We start from the raw sequence: 13,458 nt of genomic DNA on the forward strand, positions 1-13,458 counted from the left end.
TAACAAGCTAGGTGAAGGACGGCTTTCACACACACTTATCTCTCAGAACTGAGCAAGTGGAGAGACGTTCGTTCATCTAGCACCAAGGGAACGGGTTGCAGGAGACACATTTTCTCTGCTTTCTCAGTCTGTTTCCTAGTGCCGGTTTGAAGTTCCTGCAGTTTTCACTGTAAAACACAGTTGGAACTAGTACTTTCCGATATATATGTATGGAGTGGAATTTGCAACTGAAAAGAATCTTTGTGTTCCCAACAAGCTAGGTGAAGGACGGCTTTCACACAAACTTATCTCTCAGAACTGAGCAAGTGGAGAGACGTTCGTTCATCTAGCACCAAGGGAACGGGTTGCAGGAGATATTTTTCTCTGCTTTCTCAGTCTGTTTCCTAGTGCCGGTTTGAAGTTCCTGCAGTTTTCACTGTAAAACAGAGTTGGAACTAGTACTTTCCGATATATATGTATGGAGTGGAATTTGCAACTGAAAAGAATCTTTGTGTTCCCAACAAGCTAGGTGAAGGACGGCTTTCACACAGACATATCTCTCAGAACTGAGCAAGTGGAGAGACGTTCGTTCATCTAGCACCAATGGAACGGTATGCAGGAGACACTTTTTCTCTGCTTTCTCAGTCTGTTTCCTAGTGCCGGTTTGAAGTTCCTGCAGTTTTCACTGTAAAACCGAGTTGGAGCTTGTACCTCCCCATATATATGTATGGAATGGAGTTTGCAACTTAAAAGAATCTGTGTGTTCCCAACAAGCTAGGTGAAGGACGGCTTTCACACACACTTATTTCTCAGAACTGAGAAATTGGAGAGACGTTCGTTCACCTAGCACCAAGGGAACGTGTTGCAGTAGACCCTTTTTCTCTGCTTTCTCAGTCTGTTTCCTCGTGCCGGTTTGAATTTCCTGCAGTTTTCACTGTAAAACAGAGTTGGAGCTAGTACCTCCCCATATATATGTATGGAATTGAGTTTGCTTCTGAAAAGAAACTTTGTGTTCATAACAAGCTAGGTGAAGGACGGCTTTCACACACACTTATCTCTCAGAACTGAGCAAGTGGAGAGACGTTCGTTCATCTAGCACCAAGGGAACGGGTTGCAGGAGATATTTTTCTCTGCTTTCTCAGTCTGTTTCCTAGTGCCGGTTTGAAGTTCCTGCAGTTTTCACTGTAAAACAGAGATGGAACTAGTACTTTCCGATATATATGTATGGAGTGGAATTTGCAACTGAAAAGAATCTTTGTGTTCCCAACAAGCTAGGTGAAGGACGGCTTTCACACAGACATATCTCTCAGAACTGAGCAAGTGGAGAGACGTTCGTTCATCTAGCACCAATGGAACGGTTTGCAGGAGACACTTTTTCTCTGCTTTCTCAGTCTGTTTCCTAGTGCCGGTTTGAAGTTCCTGCAGTTTTCACTGTAAAACAGTGTTGGAACTAGTACTTTCATATATATATGTATGGAGTGGAATTTGCAACTGAAAAGAATCTTTGTGTTCCCAACAAGCTAGGTGAAGGGCGGCTTTCACACACACTTATCTCTCAGAACTGAGCAAGTGGAGAGACTTTCGTTCATCTAGCATCAAGGGAATGGGTTGCAGGAGACACTTTTTCTCTGCTTTCTCAGTCTGTATCCTAGTGCCGGTTTGAAGTTCCTGCAGTTTTCACTGTCAAACCGAGTTGGAGCTTGCACATCCCCATATATATGTATGGAATGGAGTTTGCAACTGAAAAGAAACTTTGTGTTCCCAACAAGCTAGGTGAACGACGGCTTTCACACACACTTATCTCTTAGAACTGAGCAAGTGGAGAGACATTCGTTCATCTAGCACCAAGGGAACGGGTGGCAGGAGACACTTTTTCTCTGCTTTCTCAGTCTGTTTCCTAGTGCCGGTTTGAAGTTCCTGCAGTTTTCACTGTAAAACCGAGTTGGAGCTTGTACCTCCCCATATATATGTATGGAATGGAGTTTGCAACTTAAAAGAATCTGTGTGTTCCCAACAAGCTAGGTGAAGGACGGCTTTCACACACACTTATTTCTCAGAACTGAGCAAGTGGTGAGACGTTCGTTCACCTAGCACCAAGGGAACGGGTTGCAGGAGACACTTTTTCTCTGCTTTCTCAGTCTGTTTCCTCGTGCCGGTTTGAATTTCCTGCAGTTTTCACTGTAAAACAGAGTTGGAGCTAGTACCTCCCCATATATATGTATGGAATAGAGTTTGCTTCTGAAAAGAAACTTTGTGTTCATAACAAGCTAGGTGAAGGACGGCTTTCACACACACTTATCTCTCAGAACTGAGCAAGTGGAGAGACGTTCGTTCATCTAGCACCAAGGGAACGGGTTGCAGGAGACACTTTTTCTCTGCTTTCTCAGTCTCTTTCCAAGTGCCGGTTTGAAGTTCCTGCAGTTTTCACTGTAAAACCGAGTTGGAGCTTGTACCTCCCCATATATATTTAAGGAATGGAGTTTGCAACTGAAAAGAAACTTTGTGTTCCCAACAAGCTAGGTGAAGGGCGGCTTTCACACACACTTATCTCTCAGAACTGAGCAAGTGGAGAGACTTTCGTTCATCTAGCATCAAGGGAATGGGTTGCAGGAGACACTTTTTCTCTGCTTTCTCAGTCTGTATCCTAGTACCGGTTTGAAGTTCCTGCAGTTTTCACTGTCAAACCGAGTTGGAGCTTGCACCTCCCCATATATATGTATGGAATTGAGTTTGCAACTGAAAAGAAACTTTGTGTTCCCAACAAGCTAGGTGAACGACGGCTTTCAAACACACTTATCTCTTAGAACTGAGCAAGTGGAGAGACATTCGTTCATTTAGCACCAAGGGAACGGGTGGCAGGAGACACTTTTTCTCTGCTTTCTCAGTCTGTTTCCTCGTGCCGGTTTGAATTTCCTGCAGTTTTCACTGTAAAACAGAGTTGGAGCTAGTACCTCCCCTTATATAAGTATGGAATGGAGTTTGCAACTGAAAAGAAACTTTGTGTTCCCAACAAGCTAGGTGAAGGACGGCTTTCACACACAAATATCTCTCAGAACTGAGCAAGTGGAGAGACGTTCGTTCATCTAGCTCCAAGGGAACGGGTTGCAGGAGACACTTTTTCTCTGCTTTCTCAGTCTGTTTCCTAGTGCCGGTTTGAAGTTCCTGCAGTTTTCACTGTAAAACAGAGTTGGAACTAGTACTTTCCGATATATATGTATGGAGTGGAATTTGCAACTGAAAAGAATCTTTGTGTTCCCAACAAGCTAGGTGAAGGACGGCTTTCACACAGACATATCTCTCAGAACTGAGCAAGTGGAGAGACGTTCGTTCATCTAGCACCAAGGGAACGGTTTGCAGCAGACACTTTTTCTCTGCTTTCTCAGTCTGTTTCCTAGTGCCGGTTTGAAGTTCCTGCAGTTTTCACTGTAAAACCGAGTTGGAGCTTGTACCTCCCCATATATATGTATGGAATGGAGTTTGCAACTTAAAAGAATCTGTGTGTTCCCAACAAGCTAGGTGAAGGACGGCTTTCACACACACTTATTTCTCAGAACTGAGCAAGTGGAGAGACGTTCGTTCACCTAGCACCAAGGGAACGGGTTGCAGGAGACACTTTTTCTCTGCTTTCTCAGTCTGTTTCCTTTTCCGGTTTGAATTTCCTGCAGTTTTCACTGTAAAACAGAGTTGGAGCTAGTACCTCCCCATATATATGTATGGAATTGAGTTTGCTTCTGAAAAGAAACTTTGTGTTCATAACAAGCTAGGTGAAGGACGGCTTTCACACACACTTATCTCTCAGAACTGAGCAAGTGGAGAGACGTTCGTTCATCTAGCACCAAGGGAACGGGTTGCAGGAGACACTTTTTCTCTGCTTTCTCAGTCTGTTTCCTAGTGCCGGTTTGAAGTTCCTGCAGTTTTCACTGTAAAACACAGTTGGAACTAGTACTTTCCGATATATATGTATGGAGTGGAATTTGCAACTGAAAAGAATCTTTGTGTTCCCAACAAGCTAGGTGAAGGACGGCTTTCACACACACTTATCTCTCAGAACTGAGCAGGTACAGAGACGTTCGTTCATCTAGCACCAAGGGAACGGGTTGCAGGAGACACTTTTTCTCTGCTTTCTCAGTCTCTTTCCAAGTGCCGGTTTGAAGTTCCTGCAGTTTTCACTGTAAAACCGAGTTGGAGCTTGTACCTCCCCATATATATTTAAGGAATGGAGTTTGCAACTGAAAAGAAACTTTGTGTTCCCAACAAGCTAGGTGAAGGGCGGCTTTCACACACACTTATCTCTCAGAACTGAGCAAGTGGAGAGACTTTCGTTCATCTAGCATCAAGGGAATGGGTTGCAGGAGACACTTTTTCTCTGCTTTCTCAGTCTGTATCCTAGTACCGGTTTGAAGTTCCTGCAGTTTTCACTGTCAAACCGAGTTGGAGCTTGCACCTCCCCATATATATGTATGGAATTGAGTTTGCAACTGAAAAGAAACTTTGTGTTCCCAACAAGCTAGGTGAACGACGGCTTTCAAACACACTTATCTCTTAGAAGTGAGCAAGTGGAGAGACATTCGTTCATTTAGCACCAAGGGAACGGGTGGCAGGAGACACTTTTTCTCTGCTTTCTCAGTCTGTTTCCTCATGCCGGTTTGAATTTCCTGCAGTTTTCACTGTAAAACAGAGTTGGAGCTAGTACCTCCCCTTATATAAGTATGGAATGGAGTTTGCAACTGAAAAGAAACTTTGTGTTCCCAACAAGCTAGGTGAAGGACGGCTTTCACACACAAATATCTCTCAGAACTGAGCAAGTGGAGAGACGTTCGTTCATCTAGCACCAAGGGAACGGGTTGCAGGAGACACTTTTTCTCTGCTTTCTCAGTCTGTTTCCTAGTGCCGGTTTGAAGTTCCTGCAGTTTTCACTGTAAAACAGAGTTGGAACTAGTACTTTCCGATATATATGTATGGAGTGGAATTTGCAACTGAAAAGAATCTTTGTGTTCCCAACAAGCTAGGTGAAGGACGGCTTTCACACAGACATATCTCTCAGAACTGAGCAAGTGGAGAGACGTTCGTTCATCTAGCACCAAGGGAACGGTTTGCAGGAGACACTTTTTCTCTGCTTTCTCAGTCTGTTTCCTAGTGCCGGTTTGAAGTTCCTGCAGTTTTCACTGTAAAACCGAGTTGGAGCTTGTACCTCCCTATATATATTTATGGAATGGAGTTTGCAACTTAAAAGAATCTGTGTGTTCCCAACAAGCTAGGTGAAGGACGGCTTTCACACACACTTATTTCTCAGAACTGAGCAAGTGGAGAGACGTTCGTTCACCTAGCACCAAGGGAACGGGTTGCAGGAGACACTTTTTCTCTGCTTTCTCAGTCTGTTTCCTCGTGCCGGTTTGAATTTCCTGCAGTTTTCACTGTAAAACAGAGTTGGAGCTAGTACCTCCCCATATATATGTATGGAATTGAGTTTGCTTCTGAAAAGAAACTTTGTGTTCATAACAAGCTAGGTGAAGGACGGCTTTCACACACACTTATCTCTCAGAACTGAGCAAGTGGAGAGACGTTCGTTCATCTAGCACCAAGGGAACGGGTTGCAGGAGACACATTTTCTCTGCTTTCTCAGTCTGTTTCCTAGTGCCGGTTTGAAGTTCCTGCAGTTTTCACTGTAAAACACAGTTGGAACTAGTACTTTCCGATATATATGTATGGAGTGGAATTTGCAACTGAAAAGAATCTTTGTGTTCCCAACAAGCTAGGTGAAGGACGGCTTTCACACACACTTGTCTCTCAGAACTGAGCAGGTACAGAGACGTTCGTTCATCTAGCACCAAGGGAACGGGTTGCAGGAGAAACTGTTTCTCTGCTTTCTCAGTCTGTTTCCAAGTGCCGGTTTGAAGTTCCTGCAGTTTTCACTGTAAAACCGAGTTGGAGCTAGTACCTCCCCATATATATTTAAGGAATGGAGTTTGCAACTGAAAAGAAACTTTGTGTTCCCAACAATCTAGGTGAAGGACGGCTTTCACACACACTTATCTCTCAGAACTTAGCATGTGTCGAGACGTTCGTTCATCTAGCACCAAGGGAACGGGTGGCAGGAGACACTTTTTCTCTGCTTTCTCAGTCTGTTTCCTCGTGCCGGTTTGAATTTCCTGCAGTTTTCACTGTAAAACAGAGTTGGAGCTAGTACCTCCCCATATATATGTATGGAATAGAGTTTGCTTCTGAAAAGAAACTTTGTGTTCATAACAAGCTAGGTGAAGGACGGCTTTCACACACACTTATCTCTCAGAACTGAGCAAGTGGAGAGACGTTCGTTCATCTAGCACCAAGGGAACGGGTTGCAGGAGACACTTTTTCTCTGCTTTCTCAGTCTCTTTCCAAGTGCCGGTTTGAAGTTCCTGCAGTTTTCACTGTAAAACCGAGTTGGAGCTTGTACCTCCCCATATATATTTAAGGAATGGAGTTTGCAACTGAAAAGAAACTTTGTGTTCCCAACAAGCTAGGTGAAGGGCGGCTTTCACACACACTTATCTCTCAGAACTGAGCAAGTGGAGAGACTTTCGTTCATCTAGCATCAAGGGAATGGGTTGCAGGAGACACTTTTTCTCTGCTTTCTCAGTCTGTATCCTAGTACCGGTTTGAAGTTCCTGCAGTTTTCACTGTCAAACCGAGTTGGAGCTTGCACCTCCCCATATATATGTATGGAATTGAGTTTGCAACTGAAAAGAAACTTTGTGTTCCCAACAAGCTAGGTGAACGACGGCTTTCAAACACACTTATCTCTTAGAAGTGAGCAAGTGGAGAGACATTCGTTCATTTAGCACCAAGGGAACGGGTGGCAGGAGACACTTTTTCTCTGCTTTCTCAGTCTGTTTCCTCGTGCCGGTTTGAATTTCCTGCAGTTTTCACTGTAAAACAGAGTTGGAGCTAGTACCTCCCCTTATATAAGTATGGAATGGAGTTTGCAACTGAAAAGAAACTTTGTGTTCCCAACAAGCTAGGTGAAGGACGGCTTTCACACACAAATATCTCTCAGAACTGAGCAAGTGGAGAGACGTTCGTTCATCTAGCACCAAGGGAACGGGTTGCAGGAGACACTTTTTCTCTGCTTTCTCAGTCTGTTTCCTAGTGCCGGTTTGAAGTTCCTGCAGTTTTCACTGTAAAACAGAGTTGGAACTAGTACTTTCCGATATATATGTATGGAGTGGAATTTGCAACTGAAAAGAATCTTTGTGTTCCCAACAAGCTAGGTGAAGGACGGCTTTCACACAGACATATCTCTCAGAACTGAGCAAGTGGAGAGACGTTCGTTCATCTAGCACCAAGGGAACGGTTTGCAGGAGACACTTTTTCTCTGCTTTCTCAGTCTGTTTCCTAGTGCCGGTTTGAAGTTCCTGCAGTTTTCACTGTAAAACCGAGTTGGAGCTTGTACCTCCCCATATATATGTATGGAATGGAGTTTGCAACTTAAAAGAATCTGTGTGTTCCCAACAAGCTAGGTGAAGGACGGCTTTCACACACACTTATTTCTCAGAACTGAGCAAGTGGAGAGACGTTCGTTCACCTAGCACCAAGGGAACGGGTTGCAGGAGACACTTTTTCTCTGCTTTCTCAGTCTGTTTCCTCGTGACGGTTTGAATTTCCTGCAGTTTTCACTGTAAAACAGAGTTGGAGCTAGTACCTCCCCATATATATGTATGGAATTGAGTTTGCTTCTGAAAAGAAACTTTGTGTTCATAACAAGCTAGGTGAAGGACGGCTTTCACACACACTTATCTCTCAGAACTGAGCAAGTGGAGAGACGTTCGTTCATCTAGCACCAAGGGAACGGGTTGCAGGAGACACATTTTCTCTACTTTCTCAGTCTGTTTCCTAGTGCCGGTTTGAAGTTCCTGCAGTTTTCACTGTAAAACACAGTTGGAACTAGTACTTTCCGATATATATGTATGGAGTGGAATTTGCAACTGAAAAGAATCTTTGTGTTCCCAACAAGCTAGGTGAAGGACGGCTTTCACACACACTTATCTCTCAGAACTGAGCAGGTACAGAGACGTTCGTTCATCTAGCACCAAGGGAACGGGTTGCAGGAGAAACTGTTTCTCTGCTTTCTCAGTCTGTTTCCAAGTGCCGGTTTGAAGTTCCTGCAGTTTTCACTGTAAAACCGAGTTGGAGCTAGTACCTCCCCATATATATTTAAGGAATGGAGTTTGCAACTGAAAAGAAACTTTGTGTTCCCAACAATCTAGGTGAAGGACGGCTTTCACACACACTTATCTCTCAGAACTTAGCATGTGTCGAGACGTTCGTTCATCTAGCACCAAGGGAACGGGTGGCAGGAGACACTTTTTCTCTGCTTTCTCAGTCTGTTTCCTAGTGCCTGTTTGAAGTTCCTGCAGTTTTCACTGTAAAACCGAGTTGGAGCTTGTACCTCCCCATATATATGTATGGAATGGAGTTTGCAACTTAAAAGAATCTGTGTGTTCCCAACATGCTAGGTGAAGGACGGCTTTCACACACACTTATTTCTCAGAACTGAGAAATTGGAGAGACGTTCGTTCACCTAGCACCAAGGGAACGTGTTGCAGTAGACACTTTTTCTCTGCTTTCTCAGTCTGTTTCCTCGTGCCGGTTTGAATTTCCTGCAGTTTTCACTGTAAAACAGAGTTGGAGCTAGTACCTCCCCATATATATGTATGGAATTGAGTTTGCTTCTGAAAAGAAACTTTGTGTTCATAACAAGCTAGGTGAAGGACGGCTTTCACACACACTTATCTCTCAGAACTGAGCAAGTGGAGAGACGTTCGTTCATCTAGCACCAAGGGTACGGGTTGCAGGAGATATTTTTCTCTGCTTTCTCAGTCTGTTTCCTAGTGCCGGTTTGAAGTTCCTGCAGTTTTCACTGTAAAACAGAGTTGGAACTAGTACTTTCCGATATATATGTATGGAGTGGAATTTGCAACTGAAAAGAATCTTTGTGTTCCCAACAAGCTAGGTGAAGGACGGCTTTCACACAGACATATCTCTCAGAACTGAGCAAGTGGAGAGACGTTCGTTCATCTAGCACCAATGGAACGGTTTGCAGGAGACACTTTTTCTCTGCTTTCTCAGTCTGTTTCCTAGTGCCGGTTTGAAGTTCCTGCAGTTTTCACTGTAAAACCGAGTTGGAACTAGTACTTTCATATATATATGTATGGAGTGGAGTTTGCAACTGAAAATAAACTTTGTGTTCCCAACAAGCTAGGTGAAGGACGGCTTTCACACACACATATCCCTCAGAACTGAGCAAGTGGAGAGACGTTCGTTCATTTAGCACCAAGGGAACGGTTTGCAGGAGACACTTTTTCTCTGCTTTCTCAGTCTGTTTCCAAGTGCCGGTTTGAAGTTCCTGCAGTTTTCACTGTAAGACCGAGTTGGAGCTAGTACCTCCCCATATATATTTAAGGAATGGAGTTTGCAACTGAAAAGAAACTTTGTGTTCCCAACAAGCTAGGTGAAGGGCGGCTTTCACACACACTTATCTCTCAGAACTGAGCAAGTGGAGAGACTTTCGTTCATCTAGCATCAAGGGAATGGGTTGCAGGAGACACTTTTCTCTGCTTTCTCAGTCTGTATCCTAGTACCGGTTTGAAGTTCCTGCAGTTTTCACTGTCAAACCGAGTTGGAGCTTGCACCTCCCCATATATATGTATGGAATTGAGTTTGCAACTGAAAAGAAACTTTGTGTTCCCAACAAGCTAGGTGAAGGGCGGCTTTCACACACACTTATCTCTCAGAACTGAGCAAGTGGAGAGACATTCGTTCATTTAGCACCAAGGGAACGGGTGGCAGGAGACACTTTTTCTCTGCTTTCTCAGTCTGTTTCCTAGTGCCGGTTTGAAGTTCCTGCAGTTTTCACTGTAAAACCGAGTTGGAGCTTGTACCTCCCCATATATATGTATGGAATGGAGTTTGCAACTTAAAAGAATCTGTGTGTTCCCAACAAGCTAGGTGAAGGACGGCTTTCACACACACTTATTTCTCAGAACTGAGCAAGTGGAGAGACGTTCGTTCACCTAGCACCAAGGGAACGGGTTGCAGGAGACACTTTTTCTCTGCTTTCTCAGTCTGTTTCCTCGTGCCGGTTTGAATTTCCTGCAGTTTTCACTGTAAAACCGAGTTGGAGCTAGTACCTCCCCATATATATGTATGGAATTGAGTTTGCTTCTGAAAAGAAACTTTGTGTTCATAACAAGCTAGGTGAAGGACGGCTTTCACACACACTTATCTCTCAGAACTGAGCAAGTGGAGAGACGTTCGTTCATCTAGCACCAAGGGAACGGGTTGCAGGAGACACATTTTCTCTGCTTTCTCAGTCTGTTTCCTAGTGCCGGTTTGAAGTTCCTGCAGTTTTCACTGTAAAACACAGTTGGAACTAGTACTTTCCGATATATATGTATGGAGTGGAATTTGCAACTGAAAAGAATCTTTGTGTTCCCAACAAGCTAGGTGAAGGACGGCTTTCACACAAACTTATCTCTCAGAACTGAGCAAGTGGAGAGACGTTCGTTCATCTAGCACCAAGGGAACGGGTTGCAGGAGATATTTTTCTCTGCTTTCTCAGTCTGTTTCCTAGTGCCGGTTTGAAGTTCCTGCAGTTTTCACTGTAAAACAGAGTTGGAACTAGTACTTTCCGATATATATGTATGGAGTGGAATTTGCAACTGAAAAGAATCTTTGTGTTCCCAACAAGCTAGGTGAAGGACGGCTTTCACACAGACATATCTCTCAGAACTGAGCAAGTGGAGAGACGTTCGTTCATCTAGCACCAATGGAACGGTTTGCAGGAGACACTTTTTCTCTGCTTTCTCAGTCTGTTTCCTAGTGCCGGTTTGAAGTTCCTGCAGTTTTCACTGTAAAACCGAGTTGGAGCTTGTACCTCCCCATATATATGTATGGAATGGAGTTTGCAACTTAAAAGAATCTGTGTGTTCCCAACAAGCTAGGTGAAGGACGGCTTTCACACACACTTATTTCTCAGAACTGAGAAATTGGAGAGACGTTCGTTCACCTAGCACCAAGGGAACGTGTTGCAGTAGACCCTTTTTCTCTGCTTTCTCAGTCTGTTTCCTCGTGCCGGTTTGAATTTCCTGCAGTTTTCACTGTAAAACAGAGTTGGAGCTAGTACCTCCCCATATATATGTATGGAATTGAGTTTGCTTCTGAAAAGAAACTTTGTGTTCATAACAAGCTAGGTGAAGGACGGCTTTCACACACACTTATCTCTCAGAACTGAGCAAGTGGAGAGACGTTCGTTCATCTAGCACCAAGGGAACGGGTTGCAGGAGATATTTTTCTCTGCTTTCTCAGTCTGTTTCCTAGTGCCGGTTTGAAGTTCCTGCAGTTTTCACTGTAAAACAGAGTTGGAACTAGTACTTTCCGATATATATGTATGGAGTGGAATTTGCAACTGAAAAGAATCTTTGTGTTCCCAACAAGCTAGGTGAAGGACGGCTTTCACACAGACATATCTCTCAGAACTGAGCAAGTGGAGAGACGTTCGTTCATCTAGCACCAATGGAACGGTTTGCAGGAGACACTTTTTCTCTGCTTTCTCAGTCTGTTTCCTAGTGCCGGTTTGAAGTTCCTGCAGTTTTCACTGTAAAACAGTGTTGGAACTAGTACTTTCATATATATATGTATGGAGTGGAATTTGCAACTGAAAAGAATCTTTGTGTTCCCAACAAGCTAGGTGAAGGGCGGCTTTCACACACACTTATCTCTCAGAACTGAGCAAGTGGAGAGACTTTCGTTCATCTAGCATCAAGGGAATGGGTTGCAGGAGACACTTTTTCTCTGCTTTCTCAGTCTGTATCCTAGTGCCGGTTTGAAGTTCCTGCAGTTTTCACTGTCAAACCGAGTTGGAGCTTGCACATCCCCATATATATGTATGGAATGGAGTTTGCAACTGAAAAGAAACTTTGTGTTCCCAACAAGCTAGGTGAACGACGGCTTTCACACACACTTATCTCTTAGAACTGAGCAAGTGGAGAGACATTCGTTCATCTAGCACCAAGGGAACGGGTGGCAGGAGACACTTTTTCTCTGCTTTCTCAGTCTGTTTCCTAGTGCCGGTTTGAAGTTCCTGCAGTTTTCACTGTAAAACCGAGTTGGAGCTTGTACCTCCCCATATATATGTATGGAATGGAGTTTGCAACTTAAAAGAATCTGTGTGTTCCCAACAAGCTAGGTGAAGGACGGCTTTCACACACACTTATTTCTCAGAACTGAGCAAGTGGTGAGACGTTCGTTCACCTAGCACCAAGGGAACGGGTTGCAGGAGACACTTTTTCTCTGCTTTCTCAGTCTGTTTCCTCGTGCCGGTTTGAATTTCCTGCAGTTTTCACTGTAAAACAGAGTTGGAGCTAGTACCTCCCCATATATATGTATGGAATAGAGTTTGCTTCTGAAAAGAAACTTTGTGTTCATAACAAGCTAGGTGAAGGACGGCTTTCACACACACTTATCTCTCAGAACTGAGCAAGTGGAGAGACGTTCGTTCATCTAGCACCAAGGGAACGGGTTGCAGGAGACACTTTTTCTCTGCTTTCTCAGTCTCTTTCCAAGTGCCGGTTTGAAGTTCCTGCAGTTTTCACTGTAAAACCGAGTTGGAGCTTGTACCTCCCCATATATATTTAAGGAATGGAGTTTGCAACTGAAAAGAAACTTTGTGTTCCCAACAAGCTAGGTGAAGGGCGGCTTTCACACACACTTATCTCTCAGAACTGAGCAAGTGGAGAGACTTTCGTTCATCTAGCATCAAGGGAATGGGTTGCAGGAGACACTTTTTCTCTGCTTTCTCAGTCTGTATCCTAGTACCGGTTTGAAGTTCCTGCAGTTTTCACTGTCAAACCGAGTTGGAGCTTGCACCTCCCCATATATATGTATGGAATTGAGTTTGCAACTGAAAAGAAACTTTGTGTTCCCAACAAGCTAGGTGAACGACGGCTTTCAAACACACTTATCTCTTAGAACTGAGCAAGTGGAGAGACATTCGTTCATTTAGCACCAAGGGAACGGGTGGCAGGAGACACTTTTTCTCTGCTTTCTCAGTCTGTTTCCTCGTGCCGGTTTGAATTTCCTGCAGTTTTCACTGTAAAACAGAGTTGGAGCTAGTACCTCCCCTTATATAAGTATGGAATGGAGTTTGCAACTGAAAAGAAACTTTGTGTTCCCAACAAGCTAGGTGAAGGACGGCTTTCACACACAAATATCTCTCAGAACTGAGCAAGTGGAGAGACGTTCGTTCATCTAGCTCCAAGGGAACGGGTTGCAGGAGACACTTTTTCTCTGCTTTCTCAGTCTGTTTCCTAGTGCCGGTTTGAAGTTCCTGCAGTTTTCACTGTAAAACAGAGTTGGAACTAGTACTTTCCGATATATATGTATGGAGTGGAATTTGCAACTGAAAAGAATCTTTGTGTTCCCAACAAGCTAGGTGAAGGA

The sequence above is a fragment of the Camelus bactrianus genome, chromosome 3 (genome assembly GCF_048773025.1).
Source record: "Camelus bactrianus isolate YW-2024 breed Bactrian camel chromosome 3, ASM4877302v1, whole genome shotgun sequence".
In the NCBI taxonomy this organism is placed as follows: Eukaryota; Metazoa; Chordata; class Mammalia; order Artiodactyla; family Camelidae; genus Camelus; species Camelus bactrianus.